This window comes from Miscanthus floridulus, chromosome 17, assembly GCF_019320115.1.
Source record: "Miscanthus floridulus cultivar M001 chromosome 17, ASM1932011v1, whole genome shotgun sequence".
NCBI lineage: Eukaryota > Viridiplantae > Streptophyta > Magnoliopsida > Poales > Poaceae > Miscanthus > Miscanthus floridulus.
The window spans coordinates 43,064,999-43,077,983 of NC_089596.1; the positions used below are offsets into that span (position 1 = coordinate 43,064,999).

The window sequence follows — 12,985 nt, forward strand, 5'->3', positions numbered from 1 at the left end:
CTAGCTACAACATGCTAAAAGAATAATATACAAATCTCAAGATCAATCATGATAATCTTGTTGTTTCTCATGAGCTATTATCCAATGAACCACATGATGCTACTAACCATGTTGTTAAGATTGATATAGCTACATCATGTGTTGATTTTATTATTGAGAGCATTGAGCAAGGTTCTAGTACCAAAGGCAAGCAAGTGGTTTAGTCCAATAACTATGATGAGTATGTCAAGATCAAGAATGAGAATGAGAAGCTCAAGAAAGATCTTGAAAAGCTATCAACCACCAACACCATTGTGATAGAGAACCTTGACCATGATAGTGATCTAGCTCTTGAGAATGAGATGCTCAAAGAAGAGAACAAGAGACTAAAGAAGGAAAAAATCATGATGAACTCAAAGAAAAGAACAAGAATCTCAAGTTAGAAAAAGAACATCTCAAGACCGGCTTGAGCAAGTTTACAAGAGGTCAACATCTTCAAAGTGAGCTACTCATGAACACCGTCATGAAGATGGATAGAAGTGGAATTGAATACTTGGCACATCAAGAGAAGAAGGCTCAAGCTCAACACCAACAACAACACAAGCCAAAGCCAAGGCCAGAGAGGTGTTTTGAGTGTGGACAAGAAGGTCACTTTGCCCATGAATGTCAAACTCCACCACCACAATCCTTTCCCAAGCATGCTAGACCTTTTGCTTTCAATGCTCATTACATGCTTAGAAAGGACTCTAGTGGTAAAATGAAAGTCATGTTCTTAGGATCTCCCAACAAGAATAGGCCTAAGAAAATTTGGGTTGCAAAGTCACTTGTTGAAAAAGTCAAGGGCCCTCAACAAGTTTGGGTCCCTAAACAAGCTTGATCTCTTGTGTGTAGGTGAACTACAATACCGGTGGAAGTCATTGGGTAATTGATAGTGGTTGCACTCAACATATGACCGGTGATCCTCGTATGTTCACCTCACTAGATGAAGAAGTTGTTGGTCAAGAAAGAATTACATTTGGTTATAATTGAAAGGGCAAAGTTAACGAATTGGGCAAAGTGGCAATATCAAATGATCATTCAATCTTAAATGTGCTATATGTTGCTTCTTTGAGCTTCAACTTGTTATCCGTTGGTCAATTGTGTGATCTTGGCTTTCAATGCTTGTTTACTAAGAAGGAAGTGATTGTATCTAAGAAAGATGATGATCAAGCTATATTCAAGGGATTTAGATACAACAACCTATATCTAGCGGATTTCACCTTTGAAGATGCTAACTTGAAGACATGCCTATTCATCAAAACATCACTTGGGTGGCTATGGCATAGAAGACTTGCTCATGTTGGGATGAGCTCACTCAAGGAGCTTATGAAGAATGAGTTGGTGAGAGGGTTGAAGGATGTGAAATTTGAGAAGGACAAGCTTTGTAGTGCATGTCAAGCCAGCAAGCAAGATGCAAACACTCATCCAACAAAAGCTTTCATGTCAACAACAAGAGTGCTAGAGCTCCTTCACATGGACTTATTTGGACCAACAACTTACAAAAGTTTGGGAGGAAATCTTTATTGTCTTGTGATTGTTGATGACTACTCTAGATATACATGGGTGTTCTTCCTTCATGACAAGACCGAAGTTACATCATGTTTCAAGAAGTTTGCCAAGAGAGCACAAAATGAGTTTGAAGTGAAGTTCAAGAAGATAAGAAGTGATAATGGAAAAGAGTTTGACAACACAAACATTGAAGCTTATTGTGATGAAGTTGGAATCAAGCATGAGGTCTCCACAACATACACTCCTCAACAAAATGGTGTAGTTGAGAGAAAGAACCGGACACTTATCAAACTTACAAGAACAATGCTTGATGAGTACAATACACCCGAAGCTCTATGGGCGGAAGCTATCAACACCATATGCTATGCATCCAACCGCTTATTCCTTCAAAAGTTTCTTGGCAAGACACCTTATGAGTTGCTCAATGAGAAGAAGCCGGATGTCTCATTCTTCTAGCTGTTTTGTTGTAAATGCTACATCTACAAGAAGCGGCAATACCTAGGGAAGTTTCAAAGATGTTGTGATATTGGCTTTCTTGTTGGTTACTCATCAAAGTCCAAAGCATATCGGGTATTTAATCATGCCACCGGCTTGGTTGAAGAAACATATGATGTGGAATTTGATGAATCTAACTGCTCCCAAGGAGCACATGAGAATCTTGATGATGTAGGTGATGAACTATTGAGGGAGGCTATGAAGAACATTCCGGTTGGAGACATCAAGCCTAAAGATGATGAAGATGATGTACAAGTGATTGATCCACTTTCTTCATCAAATGTGCCACAAGATGGTGATAAAGATGGGAGAGTAGAAAATGAAGATACTCATGTCTCTCATGATCAAATGATGGCACAAGCACAAGATGTTGATGCTCCACAACCTCCCCCTCAAGTGGTTGATAGAAGAAAATTCACCTCTACTACAAGCTCATCAACAAGATCTCATCATAGGGAGTCCTTCAAAGGCTGTAATGACTCGCTCTCAAAAGCTTGCTTCATTCATTGAACATCACTCTTTTGTCTCTTGTATTGAACCTAAGAATGTAGAAGAGGCTCTTCAAGATTTGGATTGGATAAATGCCATGCATGAAGAGATGAACAACTTCACTCGCAATGAAGTTTGGACTCTTGAAGAGCGACCACAAGGTACAAGAGTCATTGGAACAAAGTGGGTGTTCCACAACAAGCAAGATGATCAAGGCGTTGTAGTGAGGAACAAGGCATGACTAGTTGCAAAGGGGTTCTCTCAAGTTGAAGGGTTGGATTTTGGAGAGACCTTTGCACCGGTTGCAAGACTTGAAGCCATTTGTATCCTCCTTGCATATGCATCGCATCATGAAATGAAATTATATTAAATGGATGTTAAAAGTGCATTTTTAAATGGCTTCATAAATGAACTAGTCTATGTTGATCAACCTCCCGGGTTTAAAGACCCTAGATATCCTAATCATGTTTATAGGTTGTTCAATGCGCTATATGGGCTTAAGCAATCCCCAAGAGCTTGGTATGAACGCCTTCAGGATTTTCTTATTGAGAAGGGCTTCACCATTGGGAAGGTCAACACCACACTATTCGCCAAGAAGCTTGATGGAGAAATCTTTATTTGTCAAGTATATGTTGATGATATCATCTTTGGGTCATCAAATGAAGATTATTGCAAAGAGTTTGGTGAATTGATGTCGAAGGAGTTCGAGATGTCTATGATTGGAGAGCTTACATTCTTTCTTGGTTTTCAAGTCAAGCAAATGAGAGAAGGGATTTCCATCTCTCAAGAAAAGTATACCAAGGATCTTCTCAAGAGGTTCAATATGGATGAATGTAAGCCAATCAAGACACCAATGTCATCTAATGGACATCTCGACCTAAATGAGGGAGGTAAAACGGTTGATCAAACTCTCTACCACTCTATGATTGGTAGCTTGTTATATTTAACCGCATCTAGGCCTGACATCATGTTTAGCGTGTGTATGTGTGCTAGATTTCAAGCTAGTCCTAAGGAAGCTCACATGGTTGCCGTTAAAAGAATCCGTAGGTACCTTAAGCACACACCAAGCATTGGTCTTTGGTATCCCAAAGGAGCTAGATTTTAATTAGTTGGCTATTCCAATTCAGATTATGTTGGTTGCCAAGTTGATAGGAAAAGCACATCTGGAGGGTGCCATTTGCTTGGTAGATCACTTATGTCATGGTCCTCCAAGAAACAAAATAGTGTGGCTTTGTCCACCGCCGAAGCATAATACACTGCCACAGGTGCTTGTTGTGCACAAATACTTTACATGAAGCAAACTTTGCTAAACTATGGTGTAGTTCTAGAAAAGGTATCTCTTTTGTGTGACATTGAGAGCGCGGTAAAGTTTGCTAATAATCCGGTTCAACACTCTCGCACCAAGCACATAGATATCCGCCATCACATTCTTAGAGATCATGTGGCTAAAAATGATATTTCACTAGAAGGTGTAAGGACCGAGGATCAATTGGTGGATATCTTCACAAAACCGCAAGATGAGGCTACTTTTTGTCGGTTGAGGAATGAGCTCAATGTGCTTGATTTTAGTAACTTCACTAAAAAATGAGCTTGTGATGTCCCTTGCATTGCACTGTAATATACAACATGTTTAATTTTTTGTAATACATTTAGGGCTTGTCTGACATGGTTAAGATAACCGCCAAAAAGCATGTGAAGAAGCTTAACCTTGGATCAAACTTGACAAGCAACTAGAATTACTTTCAAGTATTGCATTGCATATGCATGTGTGTTGTTTTGTCGTTTCCTTTTGATTACCCTTTTGTTGCCTATTTTCTTAAAAAGAAGTATAGCCTAAGGCAAAATATTTTGAAAAAATTGAGGGTTTGAGAGAGGTCACTCACATCAGTCCTAATTGGTGTTTATTTGGGTTTTATTAAAGTTGGGACTTGATTGGGAACAGGCAGCACGAAGGAATTTTGAAGATTTGCTGAAAAAGGGTGACCGAACGCTGCACCGGACTCTGGTTTCCAGCGTCCGATCAGTTCACAGAAGATGAACAGAAGCGCAAAGGAGTGACCGGACGCTGAAACAGTGTTCTTCCTGCATCCGGTCAGATGGTGTCCCTGCGTCCGGTCAAGCGAAGAAGATGAATACAGGATCGACCGGACTCTGGCTGCATCCGGTCAAGGGTAATCGGATGCGTCCGGTCGTGACTTGAGGGGATATGGACCTCTCTGTAGTCGACCGGACTCTGGGTGGCAGCGTTCAGTCATTGCCACCGGAGCGTCCGGTCAGTGGAAAACGTTTGGATCTAGGACTCTATTCCATTCCTTTTCTCATCTGTCATGGGGGCCCCATCATATAACCAGTACCAATCGCGCTGACATCGTCCATGCCCTTGCCGCCGCCTCCACGCAGCAGCGTCGCGCACACATGCCCTAGCGCCGCCGCGCCCACACCAGCACACAACCGAGCCCACGCCACCACCGCATCGCCGCCTGCCCATGCCACCTGCTGCACCGCCTGCCCGCGCCTCCGCCGTTGAGCCACCAGCTTCCACGCCCGCAGTCGTGCTCCCTTCCCGCAATAGCGCCGCCATGCCCGTGCCCTAGCTTGCGCCGCCATTCATTGTCTCCACCATCGCGTCGTTGCGCTCGCGTCCGCACGTCGTCAGAACCCTAACCCTAGGCATTTTCCAGTGGTGCCCCGTGATCCGTTCCTTTGCTCTTCGGTTCGCCGATTCATCATGTAGCAAGCCATCGCCTCTAATTTTGTATCTATTGCTTGCTTCTTAGGGTTTCGTATCTCTAGATGTATATTATAATTATTCATATATCCAATCTATTCTATTGTGCAACGAGTCGTTGTTTTTGAGGTTGCTTTAGCAGTTGTCAGATAACTCGGGGCCAAGCCCACAAGTACAGATCGAGGCCAAGCCTCAGAAGTGTTAGTTGGCAGTCGGTTCTTATTAGTGGTAGTAATTCTCTATAGCTCTAGCAATGGCATGTGTCAAGAATGTCAGAGGTGGTCCAGGTGATAAGGATCCAAGGCCTCTGCCTCGCTTGACTGCTTAGGAGAAAGGCAAGGCCAAGAAGACTACGACGAAGAAGCGGAAGCTCGTCGATGTAGAGGCTGAGAGAGCAGCAGCAGCTAAGCGAGCAGAGAGAGGTGGAGCTTGGAGTGGTGTCCGTATTGCAGATCAGCTCTCACCAACTCAGAGGGCCGCCGTTGAGAGGGTTGAGAGTCTTCATGGTAGTCTAGCTGTGACTATCATGTTTGGAGGACGACGTGTCACCTTAGAGGAGAGTTAGCCTTAGGGGGAGCCACAGCAGTAGACACAACCACCAGTGCAGTCAGAGGATACTCATCAAGCTGAGCAGACTGAGCAAGCAGAGCAGACCGAGGAGATAGAGCAGGCACCTCAGCCATAGTTACGACGCTCTGGTCATACTCACGCTCCGGTGATGCCGAGGCCTGAGACACAGAGGAGGGGTTCTCGTCTGCCTCCTAGACCACAAGGTCCGCCTCCAGTGACTCACCTTGACTTGAGGGCAGCCACAGCCAAGCAGGTGCAGCAGCTCTGCTTTGTGCAGTTTGAGGACTGGTTTCCACTGAGGCGAGATGAGCATGCTTTAGAGCACTTCTACACACCACTGTAGGAGGATTTCTATCAGGCATATCTTAACAGTGGAGTTGCTTTCATATCACACAGGGTTTGCTCTATTGAGGCACTTGTAGCAGCAGCAGGTGAGCAGATCTGCCCACACCTCTCTTATCTATCAGGGTTGATAGACCTACTTGGATGGACTAGCTGATATGTTCTATCATGGGTCCATGAGTTCTACTCTTCACTTTGGATTGACCTGGGGCACATGTTCATACACTTTACATTCAGAGGCCATGACTACAAGCTGTAGAGCTCAACGATCAGAGAGATTCTCAGGATTCTAGAGTCACCCATCCGCCTTCACGAGGTTTGCTATGGTCAGACAGAGCCTCCCAGACGCCCTCACGATGGTCTTGTGCCTCCCACAGATCTGGTCCGACCATGCTTCACAGAGCCATTTGGCGAGGGGTCAAGTAGGACACCATGGGATCTTACTCCTATAGCTCAACTTCTTGATGCTATCATGAGGAGGACCCTGCTCCCGAGGATGGGTTATCGCGAGGGATTGACTCACATTCAGTTATGGTTGGTGAACTCTCTTGTGCAGTAGACAATATTTGATAATTGGGATGTTATTCTTTTAGAGATGGAGGACACTCTTGTAGAGGGGTTCAGAGGCCATCGTCAGTTGCCCTATGCTCACTGGATCACATTCTTGATTCATAAGGCAGTTACAGTGAAGTCTCCAGAGACGATGGCAGAGTATTGGTGCTACTACTAAGTTTCCTCCATACAACATGACCCAGATGCTCCGTCATAGCAGTGCGAGGACACCTAGCCAGCCGCACCATCGCCTAGAAGTGTCAGAGACTGTAGCCCAGCAGGATGAGATTATTAGGGGCATTGCAGCGATAGAGGAGCAGTAGCTAGATGCTCAGCTAGAGGGTGTGGTTGAGAGAGACCCTAGTGATAGTTCAGATGATGATTATTAGGCTATTCCTCAGATGCCTCCTCGACCATATGACAGAGAGGCCAGTGGCTCCAGCTTTGCTCCACAGCCACCGCAGACAGACCTCGCTCTTCTAGCTATTCTTGAGCGGATGAGGCAGCATCAGGCATGCCAGGCCTAGGAGATCGCCGCTGCAGTAGCATAGGTTCAGGATAGACAGGACGAGTTCTAGAGACAATAGTTGGCCATACAGCAGCAGCAGCAGCAACTCCTGATGCAGCAGTAGTTACTTGGATTTATGTAGCATGTTGTCACTGTTATTGGGGTTGCTCCACCACCGTTGACACCTCAACTCGGCCAGTCTGCCACCACTTCAGTGACTCTAGCTATACAGCCCAGTGGGCTTCAGAGTTAGGGATAGCTAGCTACTCAGTTTGCTTCACCTACAGAGCAGGTGTCCCAGTGGTTTGCTTCGCTAGTGATAGCCCAGGGTCCTCAATTCACACCTATTGTTACGGGCTTCACACCGGCTCAGAGTTCCTCGGTGCTTGTGACTGACACCCCAGTTTCCAGCAGCCTTGGTGCCACTTTCAGCGAGCTTATAGGGCAGCCTACACCGCTAGAGTTGCGAGTCCCTATACCTACCACCGTTGCTCCAGTTACTGGGACTATAGAGATGCTCCCTTCTTCTGTTGCATCATCAGAGCCACCTGCTTCAGTGATACCTACAGAGTCACAGGCCGCACCAGTCCTAGAGCAGACCCAGACCACTTCAGCTTCACTTCCAGCGATAGAGGGTTAGACAGCTCAGAGCTCTGGATCAGGGCATGATGCTACACAGTTTCAGATCGCTCACAGTACCTCAGCACTCGACTCATCTGCTGCTGCCCTGCCGACAGACCCTTAGGTTTTGGTGCTTGACGCCAAAGGGGGGCAGGGATTGAGTATATTAGATCTAGGAGCGATATATCTAGGGGGAGCTTATGATTTATTACTTTTCGCTTTTTATGTGTGATACATTGTTATGCATTCACGTTTACTTTCATGCATTAAACTACATACGTGTGATTGTGATACTTATGTGATATGTGACATGTGTGCTCTCTACTTTGATCTATATATATGTCATGTCACTTCATTATGCTCATTTGCTTTGCTTCCACGTTTTACTCCAATTCAAATGAGCTTTATTTCTTGTACTCATGCTTATTTCATATCTATTGAGTACACCATGTTGGCTTGGGTTATATAAGCATGCCTAACTCCTTTGCTCTTATTGTCAAAAGCTTATATGAACCAAGCATGTTGAAAACCTCATCTCTTACACATACTCGAGGTTGTATTGTCATCAATCACTGAAAAGGGGAAGATTAAAAGCATCTAGGCCCCTAGTTGGGTTTCGGTGATTAAAGACAATATTAGATTACTATGACTAACGTGTATTTTGTAGAGGCAATTAAGTTAGGTCATGGTAATGGCAATTGATTGGGCAATCATGGTTGTCATGCCCCTACGATGGATATCGTTTCGGTTTTCAAAGGATGGACGACAAGGTTAAAGATGGACTAGTTCTAAGTGTCATTTGGTGTTGAAGAGACACTTATAGTAGTTAAGACTTTGTTTTCCTTTGGCCGTACTATTAAGGGAGGTATGGACTAGTAGCTTGACCTAGGTGAGTGTAGTGGGTTAGGTGTGGTGCACACTTGTCAAATTTAGCACTAGATAGCTCAGGAGTAGCCCTAAGATCAATTGGAGCAAACTTCATTCACATATGATTTCGAGTTGGAAGTGAATGGAGGGTCAAATGACTGATCGGACGTTGGTCTGGTTGTGACTGGACACTGAAAGGTGAGTCCGCTCAGTTCATTTGATCAACTAGAGCCATCTGGTTGCGACCAGATGCTGAGTGAAAAGTGATCAGACGTTGGATTCCTGCGTCCGGTCAACTCCAGAGAGGTTCCAGAGAGAGAGTTTCCTGATCGGACGCGTCCAGTTAGTGTTGACTGAACGCTGGTTAGGATCCAGTTACTGACAGGATGCAGGTCAGAGTCCGGTCATAGCTTAACGGCTCTGTGGCGGGGATAACTGACCGGAGCGTCCGGTCACCCCACAGAGTGCTGACTCAACCTCCTAACGGTTCGTTTTGAATGAGGGGTATAAATACTTCCTCTATTCATCCAAGGAAGGTCTCTTGCCCATTTGTTCAGCTGAGAAACACCCTTAAAAGTGCTAAGGAGAGCAAGAGCCTAATAAGATGATTGAGATTTGAGAATCCAAGATTAAGGCCTCATTAGTACAAGGGGAGTAGCAAGTGTGCATCCACCCTTCTCATTAGGCTTGTTGTGGTCAAGTGAGAGTTCGTGCTTGTTACTCTTGGTGATCATCATCCCCTAGACGGCTTGGTGGTGATCGAAAGTTTGGTGATCATCCGACGGAGCTTGTGGATGACCCAACTCAAGTTATAAGCGGTTGTGGGCGATTCACCGTGACGGAGTGTCAAAGAATCAGCTCGTAGAGAGCACTTGATCCTTGCGCGGATCAAGGGGGAGGTACACCCTTACGCGGGTGCTCCAACGAGGACTAGTAGGGAGTGACGACTCTCGGATACCTCCGCAAAACATCGCCGCGTTCCTTCTCCTCTCTTTACTTTAAGCATTTATATTTGAGCAATTCAATTCTTATCTTTACATTCTTAGAATTGTCATGCTAGAGTAGGATTGGAACCTAGGTGTAAAATTTTTGTGCAGTAAAACAATAGGAACACATTCTAAGCACAAGGGGTGAAGTAGGCTAAGTGTAGGGTTTGATTATTGCAAAGAATTTTAGAATTACCCCAATTCACCCCCTCTTGGGCATCTTGATCCTTTCATTGTTATACATTGATATTTCTCCATTGACTAGTTTGCAAACCTAGGTTGCAAGCAGGAAATTACAGGGAAATAACACAACATACTTGAAAAGAACAAACAATATTAGTGGTGCCATTCTCTAGCATCAAATTTAACGAGTTAGTGATAAAAAGATATACAAGTATAGATATGGTTACGTCACAACTTTCTCTAGCACCATGCCTTATACACGTGTTCCATTACATCCTGCAAACTTAGCTTTTCTTTGGCATTGCAGCAAGTTTTGTATACATTTTTGCCATCGATGTTCCATTACATCCTGCAAACTTAGTTTTTCTTTGGCATTGCAGCAAGTTTTGTATACATTTTTGCCATCGATTGAAAGCCTCTGATGTCACCGGATCGTAGAAGATTGCCTACAACAGTGACATAAAATGAATGTATAAGAGCACAGCACAAGATTTTTTGAAGATTCAGATTCAAACTTACATAAGAAAATTAGATCAAACTAGATACACCTATCTACCATCCAGAGTAAGTTGCCCAGGTCGCTTGGATTACTCCATGAATCAATCCATTTGGAAATGAGATATTTATCATATTGTTCGCCACGGTGGGGAGGAAGAGTGTGGGGAGGAAGAGAGGCCGACTGCGCCTAAGTATACCTATATATACGTGTAGACGAATATCGGGCCATCCTTTTCCGTGGCGGGCTTTTAACGTTGTCCGCCATGGTAAATTGATTTACCATGGCGGACACCTTACGATGTCCGCCACGGTAAATAGGGTATTTACCGTGGCGGACATCTTAATATGTCCGCCACGGTAAATCGATTTACCGTGGCGGACACCTTACGATGTCCGCCACGGTAAATAGGGTATTTACCGTGGCGGACATATTAAGATGCCCGCCACGGTAAATCGATTTACCGTGGCGGGCAAAAGTGCCCGCTGCGGTAAATAAAAAATGCCCGCCGCGGTAAATCGTGGGATTTACCGCAGCGGGCAAAAATAGGTGCCCGCCACGGAGTGCAAAAGTGCAGCGCTGCGCATATTCGTTTGTGTAGTAGTGATACATTCTTAAGTCAAGATGGGCCAGAAACATCAAGGCTATGTTTCAATAAGGACAAGTCATATTAACAGTGGTTCTTTAGGTAAACACTATTAGATGAAACTGGTTTTGTTTAATGCAAAAATTAGAGAGCTTGGCTTCAAAGGAAAAAAATGCAACCCCCTCAAGAATTTCAGTGAGGAAATGAATGTGTAGATGAAAATTGTGAACCAGTTCATGAAGGCAATGGAGCAGATATCACTTGACTCATGTTGACAAAGTTATTGGTGCAACTCAACAGTCTACGGGGTCATTAACTTGAGAGCTGCTGCTGCTCGAGCTGCTATCTCTCTCAGACAAACATATGCTAGGAAAAGAAAGTGTCCAAGGAAGATAGCTGCTGCACAAGATACAGCTGAAGAAGAAAACAGTGATAATTATGAGAGAGATGAAGCACAAGGGCAGCAATCTGAATCAAAAGTAGGAACGGATGAGGATGAAGATTCTAGTGCACCTGCAACTATAGCAGCAACTAGAGATGGAGGGGCATTTCAATTGAATGATGATTTGCTTATTTAATTGGCTGGCTGCTTGTGTTGAATTGTTGATATGCATTCAGCAACTAAAATTGTGTTGCCTGTACTGTACTGAACTTGTTTGGTTAATTGTTTTTTTTTCTTGAATATGCAAGAGAGCTGGTATCAATATATTAGGAAGAAAAGGGTTTTAGAACCCATACACACCACACAAACAACAACACATATACAGAACACCCACACATTAAGTAGCTCGCCAATGACTACAAACAGCAGACAACCTCGACCATCAAACTAACTATTACTGGACCCAAGGGCGAGGAGATGTGTTTGGTTAAGTGTTATGTATGCTGGCTGCTATGATAGCATGTTTGCTGATTCAATCCACATCCAAATGAAAGGAGTCCATGGAATATCCAAATATGAGATCCGAATCCGTGTAGAATTTAAAAGGAAGAAAATCCAATCCAATAACTGTAAAATCCAACAAAATATCCAATTATCAAAGTACTCTAAGGTTTTGTCATGCTGCTGGACGCCTCTAGGTGATTCCAATTGCTACAGGCGGCCGGGCAGAGCTGCGGGTTGAGATTGCAGCGATTCAGAGGACGTTGTGGCTCAAGCACATCGCTGTGGCATCTGACGCGGGCTTTGCCTGCGGCAGCCGCCGGCGTCGCTGATACATCTGCTGATCATCCAACACAGCCGCCATTGCATCGTATGAAACCAAGGACGGAAAGACCTCATCGATTTTGCTTCGTGCCACCACGCTGTCATGGTCTCTGGATGATGCCCTGGCCACATGCCCATTCCTGCAAGGGGAGGAGGCCTAGGTGGACCCGGCACTGCCCGACCTCACAACCGTGTTGTGCGCTGCAGGGGACAGCAAGTGCTGGCACAAGCACGGTACCTTCCTGGCCCTGACATGACACCATCTTCCAGCCCAACATCGGCCTCACCCACATCGACACCCCAGCCACCCTCTTCTGCGTTCTCAAGAGGTAGGGGCAGTGTAGAGACACACCTTACACCAAATATGGGGATGACCTTTATATATATAGCCAATATGACCAGGTATACAAGGAATACAATTAAGTATACATAACAGGTGCTAATTATAGCTAATCACATATAGACCTGCCTAATACCCACCCGCAGTCTAAGCGGGAGGATCCCGGACCCATAGATTGGACCTGAATTGAGTAAACAGATGTACAGGAAGGCCTTTGGTCATGATGTCTGCGAACTGGTGAGAGGACGGCACATGAAGAACCCAAACTTGTCCCAAGGCGACCTTCTCACGGACGAAGTGAATGTCAATCTCAATGTGCTTCGTACGACGATGATAAACGGGGTTGGTTGTCATGTAGACAGTGCTGACATTGTCGTAGTAGACAACCGTCGCCGAAGCAATGGAGACGTGGAGCTCCTGCAGGAGCTGGCACAGCCAGCGACACTCGGCCACCATATGAGCAACAACACGGTACTCTGCTTCTGCAC

General features: G+C 44.8%; 1 pseudogene; it reads right to left on the reverse strand.

Moving 5' to 3' along the window:
• Positions 1-10,225: 10,225 nt before the first annotated feature.
• LOC136515583 (protein PEROXIN-4-like) overlaps positions 10,226-12,985 on the reverse strand; it is a 54,047-nt pseudogene continuing 51,287 nt past the window's right edge.